The sequence below is a fragment of the Sus scrofa genome, chromosome 1 (genome assembly GCF_054392235.1).
Source record: "Sus scrofa isolate SSC_HxYL_T2T_F1_AM1 chromosome 1, Sscrofa_HxYL_maternal_Yorkshire_Landrace_v2.0, whole genome shotgun sequence".
Lineage (NCBI taxonomy): Eukaryota > Metazoa > Chordata > Mammalia > Artiodactyla > Suidae > Sus > Sus scrofa.
In genome coordinates this window covers 285,349,355-285,369,618 of record NC_139383.1, presented here as the reverse complement: position 1 = coordinate 285,369,618, position 20,264 = coordinate 285,349,355, and the positions used below count along the sequence as shown (strand labels likewise).

General features: G+C 51.4%; 1 protein-coding gene across 8 annotated transcripts in view; it reads left to right on the top strand.

Annotated features, from left to right (window-relative positions):
- Positions 1 to 20,264, top strand: part of MED27 (mediator complex subunit 27) — a 204,286-nt gene that overhangs the window by 7,173 nt on the left and 176,849 nt on the right.

Sequence of the window (20,264 nt, the reverse complement as noted above, 5' to 3'; positions counted from 1 at the left end):
GGTCCCTTTCCCAAGGTTTCCAGCATCCTGCCACCAGGCTCTGATTTCTGGCTTTGACTTGGTTCACTGGTTTGTGGCAGGGGGCTGCTTGTGTATTTGCCCAGAAAGGGGACGAAGACTCCAGCCTTTCCCTGGTGACGTCCGAAGCAGCAGGAGCTGCAGTGTCACTTTCTCCTGGGGTTGGGAAACTCTGGCTCTGAGGAGCGGGCTGCCAGCAGCTTTTCTTTGTTTTTGCATGCTTAGATTTTTCGCTCTTATTGGAGAAAGAGTGACTTTCTATTCCAAGCACATCCAGTTGGAAGGTCCACTTTCCTCTGCTCCACCCTCCCGAACTCTTCTTACCAGAGTCTGATTACTCGGTGGCTTTAAGTTACTGTAACATTTCCGTCTCGCTCAGATCCAGCCTCCAAGGTGCTCCTGATGTTTTTGCATCCAGGAGCTGACAGGGGCGGGATTGGTTAAAATGGCAACACAGCTTTTTCCTTCAGGGATCTTGTCCTCTTTTAAATCCCCGAGGACAGAGGCTGGCTCTGTCCTTAGCAAGGCTCCTGGTACACAGCGAGCATTCAGTTAGGACTCATTGAGTGAATGAGAGAATAAATAAAGGTTTTTCAGTGGAATTTTTACTTTACAGCCCCTTTGTGGCTTGCTTGTATTTTTGGTGACGTGCAAGAAGGGCATTGCCATTTGGGGCCATTACTGAGGAAGCTGGTTGTGCTCCTTGTAGATGAGAGAAAGTTCTGAGATCCTGTGATGGAGGCTGGGCTGGGGTCCCCGAGGGTGGGGTCCCCGAGGGTGACTTGGAAGGACAGGGAGAGGTCAGTTGGTGAACTGATGATAAGCTCTTCGAGGCTGAGGTTGGCAGTTTCACTAGTCTCTTGTCACTCGCTGTGCCCTTTCTAAGAGAACGGGGTTGACAGCCGTGCTCAGGAGGGGAGGGGCTTGGTAGAAGTCTTCTGGAGTTGACTGAGTCAGGCTAATTCGAGCTGCTGCACGGACATCAGGTGTCCGTGGCAGCTGTTGTTTTGGCAGCGGTGCGCAGACTGTCTGGAAAGAGGCGAGTCAACTCCATCCTTTCTAAGGGGTTATTGATAACAAATTCCCATTCCTAGTGTTTTCCTTACCACCGGGCCCACCTCCAGCTCACTCGGGGAGCACAGATTCATTCAGAGCCCAATGAGGAAAGAAAATCCCTTAAATGCCCCCCAAACCTTAATCATCAGGACTTCAGACCAGGCATGTTCTGGATTGTGGTTATTAGCAAAGGTATTACACTTTCACCTCAGGCTGCCTTCATCGCCCCCTGTCACTCAGCACGAACTTGGCTGCCCCGGGGGCCCTGGACCCTTCCCCATCCCCCCCACCACACCTCAAGCCCAGATGTGATGGGAGCCATATGAAAAGAAGCAAGAGTAACACAGCCAACCAACCGACCTCCTGGGTTTCTAGATACTGTTGGATTCAGAAGAAAGGAAGGGACAGCCAGACATGTTGAGGCTTAAACGTCAGTTCTGGAGTTAGACCGCCTTAGGTACGATCCAGCTCTGCACTTAGGCTGTGCCTTGAAAATGTGAAGAGCTCATTTAAAGCATTGTTTCCTCTCTCTAAACTGGGGATCATACTTGTATCACCGTGTTATGGGGAAGATTCAGTGAAGGAATGCATGGAAGATGCCTTAGGATAACTCATGTGGTAGGTGCAGTGTAAATGGTAGTTATGACTGCCAGGCCCACGCAGGGTGCTCGTGTGTGTGCTCGTGTGTGTGTGTGTGTGTGTGTGTGTGTGAGAGAGAGAGATGGAGTGACAGGGTTGCTCAGTGCTGCAGAGCGCAGGCTTCAGAGCTGGACCAAGGCTCACATCCCAGCTCTGCCGCCCAGATGATGAGGCCTCCCAGACTGTGCCTCAGTTTTCTGGTCTCTAAAATGGAGACGATAGTTGTACCTGCCACAGAGAACTAATTTGAGACTTGATGAGGTGGTAGAAGTACAGCACTTACCTGGCGCAGAGTTAATATTCCCTGGGGGCGGCATTAGTACCTCTGACAGGCAGCGGCGAGGACAGGCACCAGGCCGTGCCGACCTGTCTTCCCTGATTCCTGCTCTATCACACAGCCTCCCACACTCGACTCCAGTATATTCTTGTCAAATTCTACAAATTGGGGATTCAGCACCTCCGCCCCCCCCCCCCCCCCCGCCCCAGGATAGGTATCCACAGTTCACACATTAGTATGAATTAGTGGGAGGGGGCTCCCTCTTCATAGCAGCCGGAGGTGGGGGCTGAGGGCTTGGGAGTTTGGTGAGGAAGACAGCTAACCAGGGGTTTGAGGCGGGAGAGGGCAGGGCGAGGGCCTGGAAGGAAACCATGAAGGAATGAGAGGACAGCAGGGACGTAGGGGACAAGGGCTGCGTGGCCCAGGGCAGACCCTGCGCAACCCCAGGAGGAATCTTCGCACTTTGGCACGAGGTGGACCTTGCTCCCAGCTCAGAATTCGCATTGCTGAGTAGTCCCCTTAGCGGGTGGGAAACAGGCCATGGGCTGGTCTGGGATTTCCGGCGTTGTTTCTTTAGGAAGATGTGTGTGTAAAACTAAACACTTGGGTTCTGTCCATTTTGTAAGTTGGGTGCTGGTTACCAGCAGGGCTCTGGTCGATGCTCCCAGCTTTAAGGCTTGGGTCCCTCCCTCCACCTCAGCCCCCTTCTCGGTCAGAAGGGGGCTGTTGGAGTTCCCGTTGTGGCTCAGTGGTTAACGAATCTGACTAGGAACCACGAGGTTGCGGGTTCGATCCCTGGTCTCGCTCAGTGGGTTAAGGATCCGGCATTGCCGTGAGCTGTGGTGTAGGTTGCAGACTCGGCTTGGATCCTGCATTGCTATGGCTGTGGCTGTGGCCGGCAGCAGTAGCTCCAATTAGACCCCTAGCCTGGGAACCTCCATATGCCGTGGGTGCAGCCCTAGAAAAAGGCAAAAAGACAAAAAAAAAAAAAAAAAAAAAAAAAACAAACCCAGAAGGGGGCTGTTGCGAGGGCTAATGAGTGTAATACACCCAAGGTGCCCAGAGCAGTGCCCGGTGTGGCGCGAGCGTGCAGCAGTGTTAGGCTGCTCCTCCCTCCTTTAGGTGCGCCTGGTAGCGCTTAATCAAGGTGGCGTGTGGTCAGGAGACCACTGGGCAGAGGTTTCAGTAGGCCGGGACGTGGTCCTGGCTGTCCGCTGTCCCCTGTCCAGCCGTGCCCGGGGCTCTGCTCCCCTGCCTTGTGGCTTCCTCGTTGCTCAGATCAAGAGTTGGGTGCATGACCTCGCTCGGCAAGGAGTAGTGGGAACGTTTGTGCATTTCCGTGGACTTGGAGAAGAAAGGGTCGCTGGGGATTGGCGGAGGGCAGTTCTGTCCGGTTAGGTTTCTGAAGCACAGCTGGTACGTGCGCTGCTGTGTGCGCTGCAGAGCATCGTGGGAGACCCGGGAGAGAACTGCCTTCCACAGGTTCTCTGACAGCAGCAGCTGCCGGTAACACCGCGTCTAAGGGTTCATGCAAATCACGTGACATCCCTGTAATTCTGAGTGGTTTCCAGCCCAAGGCTTTGGCCTAATTCCACATCTTTATGTTCTCTTGTTAGTTGTGGTTTATGAAAGTTGTCACTTTACTGTGGCCTGGAATCAGCTTGGTGATGCCCTCATTCTTTTTCTCTGAAGGAGCCGGAACTCTCGAGAAGCTGCCCGGGCAGGCCTCAGAGGCCGCTGCCGTGCGTCGCACCACTGCCCTCCAGGAGTCGCTCTGTCCAGGCCTAGGGGACTCATCTTGCGTCTCTCTGGCGGTCTGACAGCAGCCTTTTCTGGGCTGGTGAGGTCTGTGTGGTTTGCCCAAAGCCTGAAAAGGGGGCTTTCTCTCCTCTTCCAGGAGTGTTGGCTAGACAGGAAATGGTCCCTTGCCATTTTTCTTCCTGGTAAGTTGCACGCTGATGGCGGGCAGTTGTGAGGACGGCATGTGTACTCCCTCGAGTGTTCGGCACGGAGCCTGGCAGTGGCCTGTTTACCATCCGCCGTCCGCGTGCAGGCCTTCACGGTCCTGCCCCAGCCTCTAGTCCCTGCCCTTCCTACCTTCTTTCTAGGGAAAATCCCCAAACTTTTTATTATGGAAAGTTTCAAAATACACAAAAGTAAGAGAATTATGTAGTGACCCATTGTCTACTCAGCATCAACAACTAAGAATGTTTTGCCACGCTTGGCGTTCCCGTCATGGCGCAGCAGAAACAAATCCAACTAGGGACCAAAAGGTTTTGGGTTCAATCCCTGGCATTGCTCAGTGGGTTAAGGATCCGGCATTGCCATGAGCTGTGGTATGGGTTGCAGATGCGGCTCGGATCTGGGGTTGTTGTGGCTGTGGTGTAGGCCGGCAGCTGTAGCTCCGCTTAGACCCCTAGCCTGGGAACCTCCATATGCCGTGGGTGCGGCCCTAAAAAGCAAAAAAAAAGGAAGAATATTTTGCCACTCTTATTTCATTGCTCTCCACATCCCCGACTCTCTCTTTCAGTGGACGCTGAGGCCTGGAGCGTTTTAAAGTGATCGCAGGCATCCTGTCCCGATAGGTGAACGCTTCAGCCTTCGGCTTCCTTCCTGCCACTGTCCCTGCCCTTATTTTCGCCACTTCTCGTCGACAGACGGCATTGCGGTTCCCCACGGGGCCGGGGTCTTTTGATCTCGGGGTCCGTGCACATGCCCTTCTCCTTTTTTTGTCTTTGGAAAACTTAGTTATTTTGGTCTGAGACCTCCTCTGGCGAGTCACAGAGATGTGCCCCAATCGGTGCCCAGGTCTTTACTCTTGTGACTGCTTTTCCCCACTCTGCCTGTTTGTGTTACCCCCACAAGGCGAAGCCTTGTCCTGTGGTGGGACCCGGACATTGGGTGTTATCGAACCCCTTGAGCCCAGGCCTGCTGGGCTAGAAAATGGGCCAAATACCAGTCGCAGAGAGTGGACCTGAGGGTCTGATTAGAAACTGTATACAAAGGTTCTGGATCAGGGTAGGAGTATAATGGCGTTTAATAAATAGTTGTGATTGCTAGGAGCTGTTCTGAGTTTGCCATAAAACAGTATCTGAATGGGGTTAAACGGAAGCCCCTAAAATCTTTTCCTTTCTCCTTTTTAGATCTGTTTGTGTTTCTTTCCTTCTGCTGTTGGCCTCACATGAGGTGCTGCAGCTTTAGTTGTGGCAGTCGTTGGGTATGGGGAGCTGAAAGGGAGAAGGTAGGGAAGTGAGCCAAGAGGCCTTTCCCCTGATTTCTCTGGCAGTCACATCGTAATCTTAGGGACCCCTGGGCGGGGCTCTGGGATTCTGGGAGCAGCAGCTGCCGTCTGTCCTGTGGTGTCGGTTGCTTGTTTGGGTTCTTTTGAAACAGTCACTTGTGTGTTTGGGAGACTCCAGCTCACTGCTCATCTAGGGCCTGGTGGACCTGGCTGCAGGTGCCCTGGGCCAGGGCCCTTCTCCTTTTGCTTGCTGACTTGACAAAGTGACCGAAACTCCCAAGACCCTCACTTCACCCTGGGGACAGCTTATTCATCCAGTAGTTCTGGCAAGTCAGTAACTTTTGTTGCACCCTCAAACTTGCCTCAGTCCCTGAGGATCAGAGGCTCTTTTTGCAATCTCTCTCTCTCCCTCTCTTTTTGGCCAGCCAGAAGCATGTGGAAGTTCCTGGGCCAGGGATCAAACCCATGCCGTAGCAGTGACAGTGCTGGATCCCTAACCTGCTGAGGCACCAGAGAACTCCCCTTTCTGTAGTCGCCAGCTTTGTTTGTGGCTGCTCTCCTGGACCCTCCTCTGTCCAGTCCCGAGGAGTCCAGTGCCAGGACTGTGCCAGCTGCTCACATCCCCTCTGGAGCGCCCCTCATCCTCTGAGCACATTCACTCTCGCTTCCTCCTATAGCTGTGCTGAAGCCCTGCTGCAGAGAAGCCTCCAGAATGACCAGGTGGAGCTGGTCTGGTCTGTGTTTACCCCCTAGGCTCTCGGGCTGGACTGATCACACTGCTGTGGCCGCCTCTTTGAGGTCTGACCCCGTTTCTCAAGGGGTCGGGGCTGTGGTGTCACCTAGGAACACCCCCCTGTCTGGCACATGGTAGATGCTGGTAATTGAGCCCCCCGCCCCTACCCCATGCACTCCAGGCCCTGTGCACCTCTGGCTGAGGGTTAGATCTCAAGGGGCCTCTGCAGTCGGGTTGGTACCCCTCTTTCTAAAGAGAGAAAGACTTGTCCAAGGCCATGCTGCCAGCCCTCCAGCTGGGACCTGCAGTGTTTGGCAGCCTGAAAAGGGAATGTCAACTGGAGGTCCAGAAAAGCAGGGCGGTTTATTCTGCCACTGAAGCCTGTTAAAGTATTGCCATTTCCCTGCGGTTTTGTGGCTTCTGATCCTGTGTCAGTGAAGCAGGAGTGGTGGGAGGGCCATGTGCCGTATCCTAGGGAACCCCTGGGGACAGGGAACCCACTGACAGCTGCAGTCTGTGTGCAGAGCAAGGCTGCATGGGGTCAGCCCAGCCACGGACACAGCTCGGGGCATTGCCTTGACCTCTGCAAGCAAAGCAGCCCCAGGCCCCCAGGTGCCTCGAGGGAGGCCCCCTCATCTGCTTTACGCTCCGATATGGTAAATCTGATACGAAAAATTGGGATCTTAGCAATAACTGGCATCTTTGCTGGGTGTGTCACCAAAGGCAAGGTCCTGCCTCGGAGCCCTTCCTGCCCCTCTTGGTGTGGGTGGGGACACCAGGGATGGCTGTGTGACGATAGGCACCACTGCCCACTTTTCCCCCTTTTAACAGGAGCTCTATTGGGTTCGTGGGATGCCAGCTGCTCTTATCCCCCTCCGCCCTGTTTGGATGGTTCTCTGTGTTCTAGGCTTGGAGAGTTACCTGGTGTCATTGTGTTTTTTTGTTTTTGTCTTTTTGCTGTTTATTTGGGCCGCTCCCGCGGCATATGGAGGTTCCCAGGCTAGGGGTTGAATCGGAGCTGTAGCCACAGGCCTATGCCAGAGCCACAGCAACTCGGGATCCGAGCCGCGTCTGCAACCTACACCACAGCTCACGGCAACGCCGGATCGTTAACCCACTGAGCAAGGGCAGGGACCGAACCCGCAACCTCATGGTTCCTAGTCGGATTCGTTAACCACTGCGCCACGACGGGAACTCCTGGTGTCATTGTTATTTTCAGCTAGCAGGTTTCTCTTCTTACTGATCTGTTGTCAGTAGTTGAGGCCACTGAGCATCTGGGCTCGGCTCTCTCCTGACAACCATCCACGGTGGATTTGGAAGCAACAGAGTCTGCTGGTTTTGAGCATGTGCATGCATTAGCAGGCGAGAAGGTGGTTGCACTTGCTATAAAAAGCTCAATCATATTCATTTCCAAACTGCTTTTGAGGAGGGTGCTTCGTGCTAGGAGATAGCTAACCCATCCGTCTAGTGCCTGTTTATTGAGCATCTACTATGGGGTGGGTGCCAGATGCAGGGAAGGAAACGGGTAAGTTCCCATCTTCCTGGAACTTAGTCTATACCCAGTTCTCGAACTTGATCAGAGTGCCCAAAGTGCGTGATTCCAATAATAATTCCTGACTCTACTGTTGGACTTTTTATCCCCTTAGTCAGTGGCCTCTCTGTGCTGCCCTTCACTAGTCTTTGCTGTCAGGAAGGAGCATAGCCCACTGCATGCTGCGTGACTTAATTGGCATATGTAACTTATCTAGAATGGTATTTGAACATAAAGGACATTTTGTCTTGCATTCCTGAGATCTTAAATATAATCCTGTTTTTATAGTTTGGTGCATTTTAATTCTGTCTTATGCTTAATGCAGATCTAAATTTATTGCTGTAATATAGGCTTTTCTGGTTGGTTTGCCCTTGGCATGTCGCCACTTTGCCCTTATCCTGTGGCAGCCTAAGGTTGTGCTTGTTTTAAGGGGTTCTCATTGGTTTCAGGAGGACACTAAATGTACATCTTATATTTGTGTCCAGAGGGAAAATACACTCAATCCATCAGGGTACTGACTTTCTTGCCATCACTGACCTCAGACCTGACCCAGTTGGACCCTTTTTGTCCTGAAAGGACTCTGTTCTTTGTGGTTTGGATAAAGGATTCTCTAGCAAAAGGTGCTACACATTGGTCATTCTGTTCTCTCTTAAATACCTGGAGCCCTGAGGACGATCTTGCCCGTGGGCGAGGTAGGCCCTGTGCCCTGGCCGGTGCCTCACCCTGGCGTAAGCTGGGGCGCACTGGGAGCACCATGTCCTCTCCATTGCCCCCCGCCCGCCTGGCTGTCCACCCATTCATCTATCTAGCTGCCCACTTGAAATCACACTTGCTAGTTCAGTGTGTTTCCCAGAGGATACGCTGATTCAAAATCCTGCATCATCCACGGTGTTTGTGATGAGAATTAGAATCACCGGGAGTTTCGAGAGACATTCTCCACCCCTGTTTCTAGGTGAGCAGAGCAGGAAAAGATGAAGCGACCTTGAAGAGCGTTGCTTAGGGATCAGGTGGAAGGGTCTTTTCCTTTGAGAGTCACTGCCATAGTTGCCGTAGATTACACTTCCTCTCCACCTTTCATCCTCTTACCTGCGCAATGAGTCTGGAGCCGCTTATTTTTCTGGGCAGTGGATGCACTTGGCTCAGGGGAAGCCCGCGGTGGGCGCTGGTGTCCTTCCAGCACTGGAAGCTCTCACCTGCTGTGTCCTCTACCCCGGAACCCTTCCCTTGAGCCAGTGAACTCGACGGCCCTCAGGCTTAGTCTGGATAGCAAAAATTCTAGCTCTCAAACACTTTAAAATGCTAAGAGAAGCCGCGGAAGATTACAGAGGCCAACACCTTTTTATCCTGATTTTTCCCAGCCTAAAACAGAGCGGTCCGTGTTCATCTTAATTGCTTGGGGGAGCTCAGACATTGAGACTTGCCTGCATTTCCACAGCAGCTCAGACGGCGTAACCACAGTGTCCTGCTGGGAGTTCACTGGATCCTCAGCCAAATCGCTCTACTTGGGGACCTGGGCATGTAAAGCCAGAGTGTGGTCACTTCCCAGCAAGGTGGCTTGTGGGGAAGGTTGCTTGTCCTGCTGAGACTTCCTCCAGATGCTTCTCAGTCACAGAGCGATGGGCGTGGCTGGCTCTCGAGGAAGGTTTGCAAAGCCTTCAGCTAGCAGAGTTGCTTCATTCTGATGCGTCGCAAGAGGGGAAAGGCCTCTTGTGAGCTTCCAGTTGGTTTCTGGTCCTAAAGGCACATTGACAATAGCTGCACCTGGTGTGGTCTGGAGGGAGGTTCCCAGTGACCGCACCTCCCCTATTCTGCCCCCCCCCGCCCCCCCCATAAGGGGCCAGCCTCTGAGGATGGTGGTCACTTGGGAGCTGTGTCCAAGGGAGAGCTGGGAACAGTGGCCCGGGGGTGGGTTAAGAAAAGCTGCCGGATCAGTCCGCGGCAGCTCTGCCTCCTGGGTTTCCCTCAGGCTGCACGTCTGCTGCCCTGGACCCTCACGCACCCAGCACTGGGGTTGCAGCCGTGGTTTCCAGTACGTGGCACGTGGTCGGTAGGTGTTCAGTGCTGAATGGGTGAGCACATGCCCCCAGCCTCCGTCAGGGCGTCTTCTCTCTGAGCCAGGACGCTCGCAGAGGTCTCCTGACTGGCCTCCTGTCTTTCCCCGCATAGCGTCAGGGTGACCTTTCAAAGTGCAGCTTTGATCTCCTAAGTCTCCGGCTGGAGACGTGTTGGGGATCCCCGTTGTGCTCAGGTTTAAGACAGAGCCTGTCACGTAGCTCCTAACGGTCTGAGTCTGACTCCTGCGGTGCCCCAGCGCCTCGCCACCTTGAGGCTCTGGACTCAGCTTGCCAGCCCTCCTGCCCTCATGCTGTTTAAAGGGCCTGTTTAGGAGTTCCCTTGTGGCGCAGCCGGTTAAGGATCCGGCGTTGCTACTGCAGTGGCTCAGGTTCCATCCCTGGCCTGGGAACTTCCACATGTTGTGGGCACAGCCAGAAGAAAAGGAGAGCCCATTTAAATGGGCCTTACACCTCTTTTTGTTTGGCTAAAAGTCTCTCACTTTATTTTTCTGCCTTTGTTTATAGTCACATGCTTGGAAGGGTGTCTCCTCACTCCCCAGGTCAGGGTGGGGTGACCCCTCTGTGTACCTTTGCAGTCCCACCCATATGGAGGCAGGACTCGCCTTGGACTGCAAGTACTGGTTGCTGGGACTGGGGACAGGACGCTGCCCACCTGGTCCCCATTGCATTTTCAGTGTCCAGAAAGGCCTGTCAGGAGAAGAAAAACCAACGAAACACTCCCGCTTAAATAAGCAGTGTCCTTGTCTTTGGAGTCAGTGTAATAGTTATAATGACTGTGTGTTTTGAGGGGAGGAGGCAGGGCCATGGGTGAGGCCTCAGGTCTCACTTCTGTGGAGGTTTGGGCGGGAGGCGACTCTAGGCACTGTTTCCTGGGTGCACAGCTGCTGAGCTGTCGTTACTCGGTGTGTGCGTTCTGAGCGTGGTCTGACTTACTGAAGGTTAATGCATATTAAGTTTTTTTTTTTTTTTAACTAGTTTGGGGATATAAACAGAAGGCAGATTATCTTGATTATTTTGAGGCAGGTATGAAAAGGGCAGAGAAAGGAGACAGGGAAAGTTATAAAGTGGTGTTTATTTCAGCACATGATAGTTTTTAAAGCATCGAGCTTCCTCATCTCATGCAGCTGGAGTGGCCGCATAGCCTGGTGTGAAAAAGCAGGAGCTCTTAGGCCACATTGCCTGCCTGGGTTCAAGTCTTGTCTCCTCTCTTTACTCCTTGTGACCTTGGGCAGCTTACTCCTGTTTTCAGATCTGTAGGATGAGGCAGGGGGTTGTATCTCCCTCAGGGCTATATTGTGAAGATCAAAAGTGTGTGCCCGGCTGTGTTCCCAAGCGTTTATCATTTATGTAAGCCACAAAGGTGATTGTCTGCAGTCATATTTTAAATATATATATATATGTATATGTTTTCTATGCATGTATATTTAGGCTGACAAAGGAGAATTCCTAATCCCTAATTCTAACTGTATTATGCCATTATCAGGGTTTTTTTGTGTTATCTTTTTAAAAAAAATTTATTTTTTTGCCGCATCTTCGGCATCCAAAGTTCCCAGGCTAGGGGTCAACCCCATGCCACAGCAATAACCAGAGCCACAGTTGTGACAACACTGGATCCTTAACCCACTGAGCCACAAGGCAATGTCGCTTGTTGTCTTTAAATTTGAGTTGCTGAACTGTAACTTAGCCTCCTAAACCTTCAGGTCCACAGAAATGATCTCTGATCTTGGTCATCACAACAGTACTTATCCATCCCAGTGGCTTCTGCTGACACTTGGCAGAGACGTCATAGAAGTAATTTAAGCATTTGATTGGAGGAGGTGTTGAACAGAGCTATATTATATTCTGTGCCAGTCAGTTTTCCACTCCCTCCCACCCTGACTGGTGCTCGCCTGTTATTTTTATTTTATTTTTCTTTTTAAGGCCGCACCCACAGCATATGGAGGTTCCCAGGCTAGGGGTCTAATGGAGCTGTACCTGCCGGTCTACACCACGGCCACAGCAATGCAAGATCTGAGCCGCATCTGCAAGCTACACCGCAGCTCATGGCAACACTGGACCCCAACCTGCTGAGCAAGGCCAGGGATCAAACCTGCATCCTCATGGATACCACGGGTTCTTTTCTTTTCTTTTTTTTTTTTGTTTTTTTTTTTTGGTTTTTTTGTAATTTCTTGGGCCGCTCCCATGGCATATGGAGGTTCCCAGGCCAGGGGTTGAATTGGAGCTGTAGCTGCTGGCCTACGCCAGAGCCACAGCAACGCAGGATCCGAGCCACGTCTGCAACCTACACCACAGCTCACGGCAATGCCGGATCCTTAACCCACTGAACAAGGCCAGGGATCGAACCGCAACCTCATGGTTCCTAGTCGGATTCGTTAACCACTGAGCCACAGCGGGAACTCTGATACCACGGGTTCTTAACCCGTTGAGCTACAATGGGAACTACAGTGCTTGCCTTTTTTTTTTTTTTTTTAAGGGCCACACCCACAGCATATGGAGGTTCCCAGGCCAGGGGTCAAATCAGAGCTGTAGCTGTCAGCCTACACCCCAGCCACAGCAACACCAGATCTGAGCTGCATCTGTGACCTACACCACAGCTCACGGCAACACCAGATCCTCAACTCCTTGAGCAAGGCCAGGGATTGAACCCGTGTCTTCATGGATGCTAGTAGGATTCGTTAGCACTTAGCCAGGACAGGAACTCCCTGGTTTTGTTTGATAAAACACATACCGTCAAAAACTAGCTTCACAAAAGGTAAATATACTAAATTTGGGTCTGTGGTCAGACTTCTGTTGGATCCTGAATGTATGTAGGTAAGTTTTTCAGGAGAATAATCCCCAGCTTTCATCAAGGTCCTTTCAGGGGTCTGTGGCTCCCATAGTTCAGGAACCTTTGCCACAGAGAGAGACGTATTGTTTTTTCCTTTTCTCTTAAATTTGTATACAAGCATTTTATTAATAGAATATTTACACCCTTCTTACCGTACAGCACATTTTTTAGTGATTTAGCATGTTATATAAAAAGCTTGTTATAGACTATTCAAGCTAAGACGATACGGTTTAGAAGTCTGCCACATCAACCTTCATTTGTAATCTCCTACCAGCATAAAGTATAAAAAGCGCAATCTGGTAACAAACCTCAAAGTCTGTGAGTATTGCTGTTTTTATACTGGACCCTCACCCCCAGCTCCGACAGCCTCGGGTTGGGCGGACCCTCAGGAAGCCAGCCCTCGAGCCCGGGGCAGGGCTGCAGGAGTGCGCTGGGAACCAGTCCTTAGCCCTGGCTCACTTTCTGACTTGAGAACGTCTTTCCAAAGTCCAAACGTCCAGCCCTCACAGCTTCACCCGTCCTCATGGTCCCTCGCTCCTGTGGTCCCTCTCCTCTGGCCTTGACTTTCTTTCTTTCTTTTTTTTTTCGTCTTTTTGCTATTTCCTTGGGCCGCTCTCGCAGCATATGGAGGTTCCCAGGCTAGGGGTCGAATCGGAGCTGTAGCCGCCGGCCTACGCCAGAGCCATAGCAAGGCGGGATCTGAGCCGCGTCTGCAACCTACACCACAGCTCACGGCAACGCCGGATCCTTAACCCACTGAGCGAGGCCAGGGATCGAACCTGCAACCTCATGGTTCCTAGTCGGATTTGTTAACCACTGAGCCACGACCGGAACTCCCTGGCCTTGTCTTTCTTGCCTCAAGTGTCCGTTAGTGCTGCAGCAGTCCTTAGAGATGCAGAAAGAAAAAAAGGAAATGTTTGAGATAGTTGGTTTGAAAATTGAATTTGGAAGCTGAGTCGTGTCTTGTGATTGGAGAGTGGAACGGGTTTCCCGTGGAAGCTCAGAAAGGGTGACACTTGGCTGAAGGCGCCAGAGAAATGTGACCGTTGAGTAGGTGCAGTGGTTCCAGTCAGAGGGCAGGAACCTATGCTGTCCCCATGTGCCCCATCTCGCTTGGCCTGCATAGAACTTGCTTTATAACACATCCTTATCTTAGGGTGTAGATGCAGCTGACAGCCCAAAGGACCACAGTGGCATTTTACAACTTTGCGGCCAGCTCTTCTTCCTCGTTCCTTTGACCCAGCTCCTTGGCAGTGTGTCTCTGCCAGTGGCCGTGTGTTTGCCTTTTTGCCAGACTGGGTGTTGCTGCATCTTCATCTCAGAGCAGGGGACCTGCTTTCTAATCCTGCAACCAGTCTCTACACATGGGATCATGTTTATGCTAATCAGTCGGTCTTTTCCTAAAGAATGGACACAGTTTTTGTTCATTTGTTAATAGGTTTTCTCCCTGAGTCTCCTCTCCTCCCCAGCAGTGTTGATACATCTAGATTGATCCCAGGCTCTGTGGTTTGTTCACTGGGTGACCTGGGGCAGGTCGCTTGGTCCTTGAGTCTCAGTTTCCACATCTTTAAGTGGGAATAAAAATTGTTCTTACCTTCTTGGGTTACCAGCATGAAGTAAAGAACTTAGCCCAGGGCTCAATAGATGTTAGGTCTTAGGAGTGTGCTAATGGAATAGATTAGCATGGTTCTAATTTATTGATAATAACCTGACTTCCAAGTGAGGGGCTTGGGTGAGAGGAGAGTGTCCTGTCACACATCTTGGCGGACCGGCGATGCTGCTCGAGCCACGTGTTGGGCTAGGCATGTTCAGGGCCATTTCCCCTCGGTCTTTGCTTTCCTGAGGATTTATTTCCAGCTGTGATGTGTAAATGGCTGTGGGTGTTCAGGCTGCAATGGAGCCTGGGTTTAAAGCTCCCATTGTCATGGCTCAGCACAGCCCCACCCAGCCCACGGAGCGTGACTGCCTCTCTTCTGCCCCTGTCACCTGCCAGTTCCGACCTGGGGGTTGTGGCACGCAGCCTTGGAGCTGCTGGCAGATTGGCCTTAGGAGAAACTAGGCACTGGAGCGTGCCAGCACAATTTGTACTTTGATGAATTTATTTAATCTACCTATCTTGTATCAACCTGCTAGGATAATTATGCACAAGTTACTGTTTCAACCTGAAGCCTGACGGGGTTTAATGGAGCCCCGTGCCTGTCTGCAGCTTGTCTTGAAGTCATTCCAAGCGGTTCTTCTCCCTCTTCCCTCCCTGAGATTCGAGCCTCCACTGCTCTGGTTTGAATTAGAGGCTTTTAAGAAGGAAAAACACTTGTTTGGCTTCTGATCCCGCAGCTCTTGTTTCCCTCCTGGAGGACTGTTGGCTTTCATCCTCGCATGTGAGTTGTGTTTCATTTTTCTCTGATGTCTCGAGGACGTGAAGCCCACCGCTGCCGGTTCGTCTTTGGAGATGAAGCGGGATTTCCAGAACTGGGCCGGAGTGGGCTTGTTCGTTCTTTTCAGGGTGGGAAGGGGGTGTGAATGGTGAGGGCGGCACATTCACCACCTGGCCTCTGTCTTAGTGGCTGTCAGATGCCATTGCTTGTAAGACGTGTCGTTGTCGTGTGTACCACTGAGCCAGAGCGCTGCCGGCGATCATCTTCAGATGCGGCTCCATCTCCTGAGGTTTTGGAATAAGTGAAATATGATATATCGATAATGGAGCTGGCTGCAAAATCCTTCACTTCTGATACATTTTCACCGAAGTTGCAGAGATGTGGATTTAGAGGTTCCATTTTCGTCAGTGTCCTTCACATGACCTTCCAGTTGCTTTAAAAAAAAAAAAAAAAAGGCAATAGATTTTGCCTCTGTGCAGTAGGAAGAGGGGACCAGAATCCTTATAATATGTATTATATCATGTTTTTATAGATAACTTTCAAATGATCTCATTCAGCATATTTTCAGTTAGCCTCATATTAAGAATTTACTCTTATATTGGTGACTAAATCTCATAACATTCTTAACATTAAGAAAAAAACACACGTTGTCGCTTTTGATATTTTTCTCCTTGAGCACAGAATGATTCATTGTATTCGTGGCCTCAGTGGGGGCCACAGTCATGACAGCTTCATCATTGTCGTCATGGAGGGGCTGAGAAAGTGTGTGTGGGGGGGCATGGATTGTTTGGTGTCGGTTTCTGCCTTCAGGGGCTGACGGGTACTCAACTCAGGGAGTCTTTACTTCAGTGAGTAATGCTTGGGATCACCTGCTGGAAAATCCCAGACACAGGCAGAATTTTCTAGTCACCAGCTAATGTAATATCTGAGAAATTGAAATTTGGGCCTCCCGTTGGCTTCACTATGCACTTATATTTATCCTGGAGAACGTGAAGTTCTGAGGTCCTACCTAAGTCATTCCTGATTGTGTCAGGCAGAAGAAAACTGGCTACAAATGCAAGTGAATATTTAAGTTGCCATCCTGAGTGTTCCTTGCAGCCCAGCTGTGTTCCCTCTTGAAGGAACATCCAGCACTTTCAGGGCCCCTGGCGCCATCCCCACGTGTGGTTCCACTGTAGAAATTGCTCACGGCAGCCCACGGGCTCCCGGCTGAGATCTCATTTGGACCGCCCGGTGCCTTGCACAGCAGGCCAGTGAAAGGGTGGTCCCTGCCAGTTTGCTGGTGAGGATGCTAAACCCTGGTGCCTTGGTGCCTTGCCTGAAACCAGACAGTGCTGAGGTGCTGAGCCCTGGGCTCTTTCCGTGGTCCCACCCCCTCCCTCTCCCCTTAGAGGTGGAAGAGACCCAAACACGCCCAGCACTTGAGGTCGTCCTGCTCAGTGGAGTTGGCTGAGGGTTCCATCGAGTGATGCAGGCTCATGTTTACCTTGGCCTTTGTCTCGGCTCTTTTGGTTGCAAGGAAGATTCCCTTGAGTTCATGTGAGCTAAGAAGGGGGCATTTATTGGGTGTGTTAGGGACCATCGGACAGGAAATGGAGCCTGGCCTTCCACGAGGCTGGCACTGAGAACCAGAAAGCTGTCAGGCACCGGAGCAGTGCTTCTGCCGGCCATGGCACTCTGGGACTCACGGTTCCTTGTCCCTGCCTCTTTGGGCATTTCCATCAGACTCTTCTGTCTGCCGGTGGTGCACTGGGCCGGCAGCTTCGTGGCTTTGGAGCTGACATCACCTCTGCTGAGGTGAGCAGGATGGGCTGGATGAAGAACCTTTCGGCTCTGCTTTCCATGAGGGAGTCTGGAGTCAGCCGGCTCTTCTGGTCGGATGAACGTGCCCGTGGAGTTGGGGCGGCACTTCCAGGGGAGGGGTCGTGCCGTGCCAGTGCTGAGGGCCCCCTGCACTTCGAGAGTCCTCAGCACGCTGGCCCTTCCGCTCTTTGGCTCGGAAGGTCAGGAACGTGCTCACGCCTGCTTGGAAGCTGGCGATGTTTTCACCCAGCCGTCGGCACGTTTGCTGGGATGGGAGATGGGTTAGCATCTGATTGTTTACCAGGGCACCACCTCCCAAAGCTGAGGTCTGCTCCTCCTCTTCCCTGTCATGATGGCACCGACCAGGAATCCATTCAGATGGAGGAAGATTAATCTATATTTCTCACAGGAGCAGTGTGTGTTGTAGGACTAATAATGAGCTGTGAAAACTGCCAGTATTTGTTCTACTTAATGAAGTTACCTTAATGAAGGCATGAAATAAACAATATGCCATCGTTATTGTGATGGAAATGGGAGCGCATGTTGTGTCAGTTACATTTGAGGGTAAAATTGCCAAGTTAGCTCTGCAGTAATACGACACGAAGATTGAGCACTCGGGCTCCATCTGATGCCAGGGTCACACTCTGCCTCTCCCCAGTCCTTCCTGGGTGCCCTGGGGGCAGACGACTTAGCCCTTCTGTGCTTCCTCAGGGTGAAGTCGGCCTGGCTGTACAGCTGCCTCAGTGATTGATATGCCTTGAGCACTTAGAGTGGTGTCTGAGGGAGGGCTGGAGTGGGAGGGTGGGGTGAGCAGATGCAAAGTATTGTATGCAGAACGGATAACAAGGTCCTACTGCAGAGCGCAGGGAACTCTAGTCAATATCCCATAATAAGCCGTAATGGAAAAGAATAGGAAAAAATATGTGTATAACTGAATCACTTTGCTGTATAGCAGACACTAACACAACGTTGTAAATCAACTACACTTCAGTAAAATAAATTTTAAAAAAAGAGCGGCGTATGGCATGTAGTAAGGGCTGTCTCCATAGCGTCAGATGAGGTTTTGCACTCTCTATGGATTTGATGATACTGGCTGCTCTGTTGACACCAGTGAACGGATGGATAATGAGGCCCTCCCTGCATTGATTCCAGTCCAGGTGCCTTACTCTTCCTGATGTTCTGTCTTGGAAGCAGCTTCTCAGTGCTGGGAGTGAGCGTAAGTCATCCTAAAGGCAGGTTTCATTTGTGGTTTGGAGTCTGAATTGACCCACATCTAAATCCTTCTTGGTTTAATCGTCTTTGCTGTCCTGTTTGATCTTGTAAATATTAGTTTTGTCTGCTTGTACTTGTGGTTTTCAGTGGTCCCAAGGTTAATTACTGTATTTTGTTTATAAAATTCTCAAAGAAGGCGAGGCACTTCATGAGGGACTTACAGAAGCTCACTCCTGCCCTAGGCCGGCAGACTTGCAGTAAAACTTGATGAGCGTTAGTCAGAAAAGAATTTCCAGTTTCTTCCAGATTTGGTTCATGCCCTTCCTTCAGGAAGTACTGGGTATGTAGCTATTTTGCACCTTTTCCTCCCAAGTGAGGAGCCCCGGATCTTGTCTCCTGAGAGTGCTTGGGGCAGCCCTGGTATGATGGTTTAGGAAATGTTTCTCGAGGGCCTACTGTGGGCAAAGCTGTGTGCTGGACTCTGAGGACCTGGACCTGCGTTCGCAGGGCTTGCAGCCCAGGGAGAAGTGAGCTAGCACACAGAGCTGCGTGGCACGGAGCAGAAGGTCACAGCCACACCGAAGGCACAGCCGCAGGGCCTCTGAGGCTCTTCTGGAGGAGACGACCCTGGTCGGTACAGCCTAGACGACGAGAGGAGAGGCTGGTGGCCTGCCCCTGGAAGATGTCAGGGGCCACTAGGCCACCAGGGAACTCCGGGATGTCTGTGCTTTTGACAGGCAGACAGGGAGTGTGGGGAAGAAGAGAGCAGGATGGGAAGAACATTCCAGGTGGAAAGGACAGTATGAGCAAATGTTTTAAAAAAATTAAGGTGTTAAAACCTTAGGTTTTGGAGTTACCTTGTGGTGCAGCAGGTTAAGGATCAGGCGTTGTCAATGCAGCTGTGGTGTGGGTTGGATCCCTGGCCCGGGAACTTACGTACGCCGCAGGCACAGCCAAAAAACCCCCCAACAGCAACTTGAATACAGTTTCCTTATTAAAACAAAGACAAAGACCTAGGCTTCTGAACTTCCCAGTGTGAAGAAAATGGGATTCCCGTTCCACTGTTTTCTTCCTGTCCTTTCTACTTCGATGACTTGATGCCTTTTAAATAGGTTAACTTTTTCCTAATATAGTTCCTTTAAAAAGGAAGCTTTGTGACTTCTCTAATTAACTGTGTCTGTGTTTCCTGATAGACATAATCCAGAGCTACTGAAATGAGAAACGTGTTCCCCGGGACTCCCTGGACTCACTCACCTGGGAGACACGGGTGGGCGCAGCTAACACATTTGGTGACCTCTGTGTCTGGCCCGTGAGACTCCACCGTCTTGCCTGGAATGTAAGGTGCTCGAGGGAGAATAGTAGGAGCAGTAGAGCAGTGACAGCGGGGCTGGGGCACGGGAGTTGCACGCCTCTGTGCTGGGGCCGGCTGTCTGGGTGCCTCCCCTGCCTCTGCCATTGCTTCTCTGTGTGACTTCTGCCGTGTGGCTCGTGTCTCTGTGCCTCAGTTCTCTCCCGTAAAATGGAGTGAGTCGTAGTGTCTGCCTCTGGGGCTGTTGTGAGGATGGAGGTAGTATCTATGGAGTGTCCTTTGTGTGTGTGTGTGTGTGTTAAGAAGTAAGCATTTTCCTCTAACGGACCGCCTGTCTCCCCCCGCCCCCCACCTCCCCTTGTTGTATTCAGGGCTTTGGTGCTTCTCCTAAAGAAATAAGCCCCTTCTGCCTTAGTGCTTTCCTTTCCCTTGCTGTGTCTTTCTCTCGAGTCGAGCTGTAAAGGCGCGTCGGAGCTGCCTTTCCATGGACTCATTAAGGGGCAGACTCATAGAGAACAGGATAGAGCAGTGATTTCTGTTGACCTGGAGTGTGGTGTCGAGAATCTCACTGCTCCCGAGTCTGAGCTTTGTTGTGGACAGAATTTTTTTGCTCCTCGTGTGTGTATTTAAGCCTGACCTTTGAAATGTCACTTCCGCAAAGAGTTATTAGGCTTCGTCCCGATAGCCACTGTATACCTCCAAAACATACATCCTGTGCGAGTACTGGGTAGCCGCTGCGTGGACCTCAGCTTTTATTATTAAACCTCAGAATAGGGACTCTCTGCAGATTAGATGCCAGTTCTTCTCCAGGATGGTTTTGCTTGTGAAGCAGAAGTTTGTAGACAAATAGCTGAGCCCTTTTAAAGGGAACGTGGAAGAGTAAAGTTGTCTTAGGACGACTACCTCCCGGAGAGCCAGGAGATCCGGGGCCTAGCTGATACCGTTCCCCACCTTCATGGTCCCTTTCCTGGGTGGACCTCCGTCTCTGCTTGTCAGAGCTTTGCTGCGTGCAGCTCGCCCAGCTCATGCCAGGGCTGATGCTTGGGCTGGATGAAAGAGTCAGAAATAAGTGGTAGCCAGCCTGCTGTCTCCTGGCGCCCCTTTCCCTGGGCCGGAGATTGTCTTGTTTTACGGCTCATCTTCTGTACAGTTGATCCTGTTGAATGTC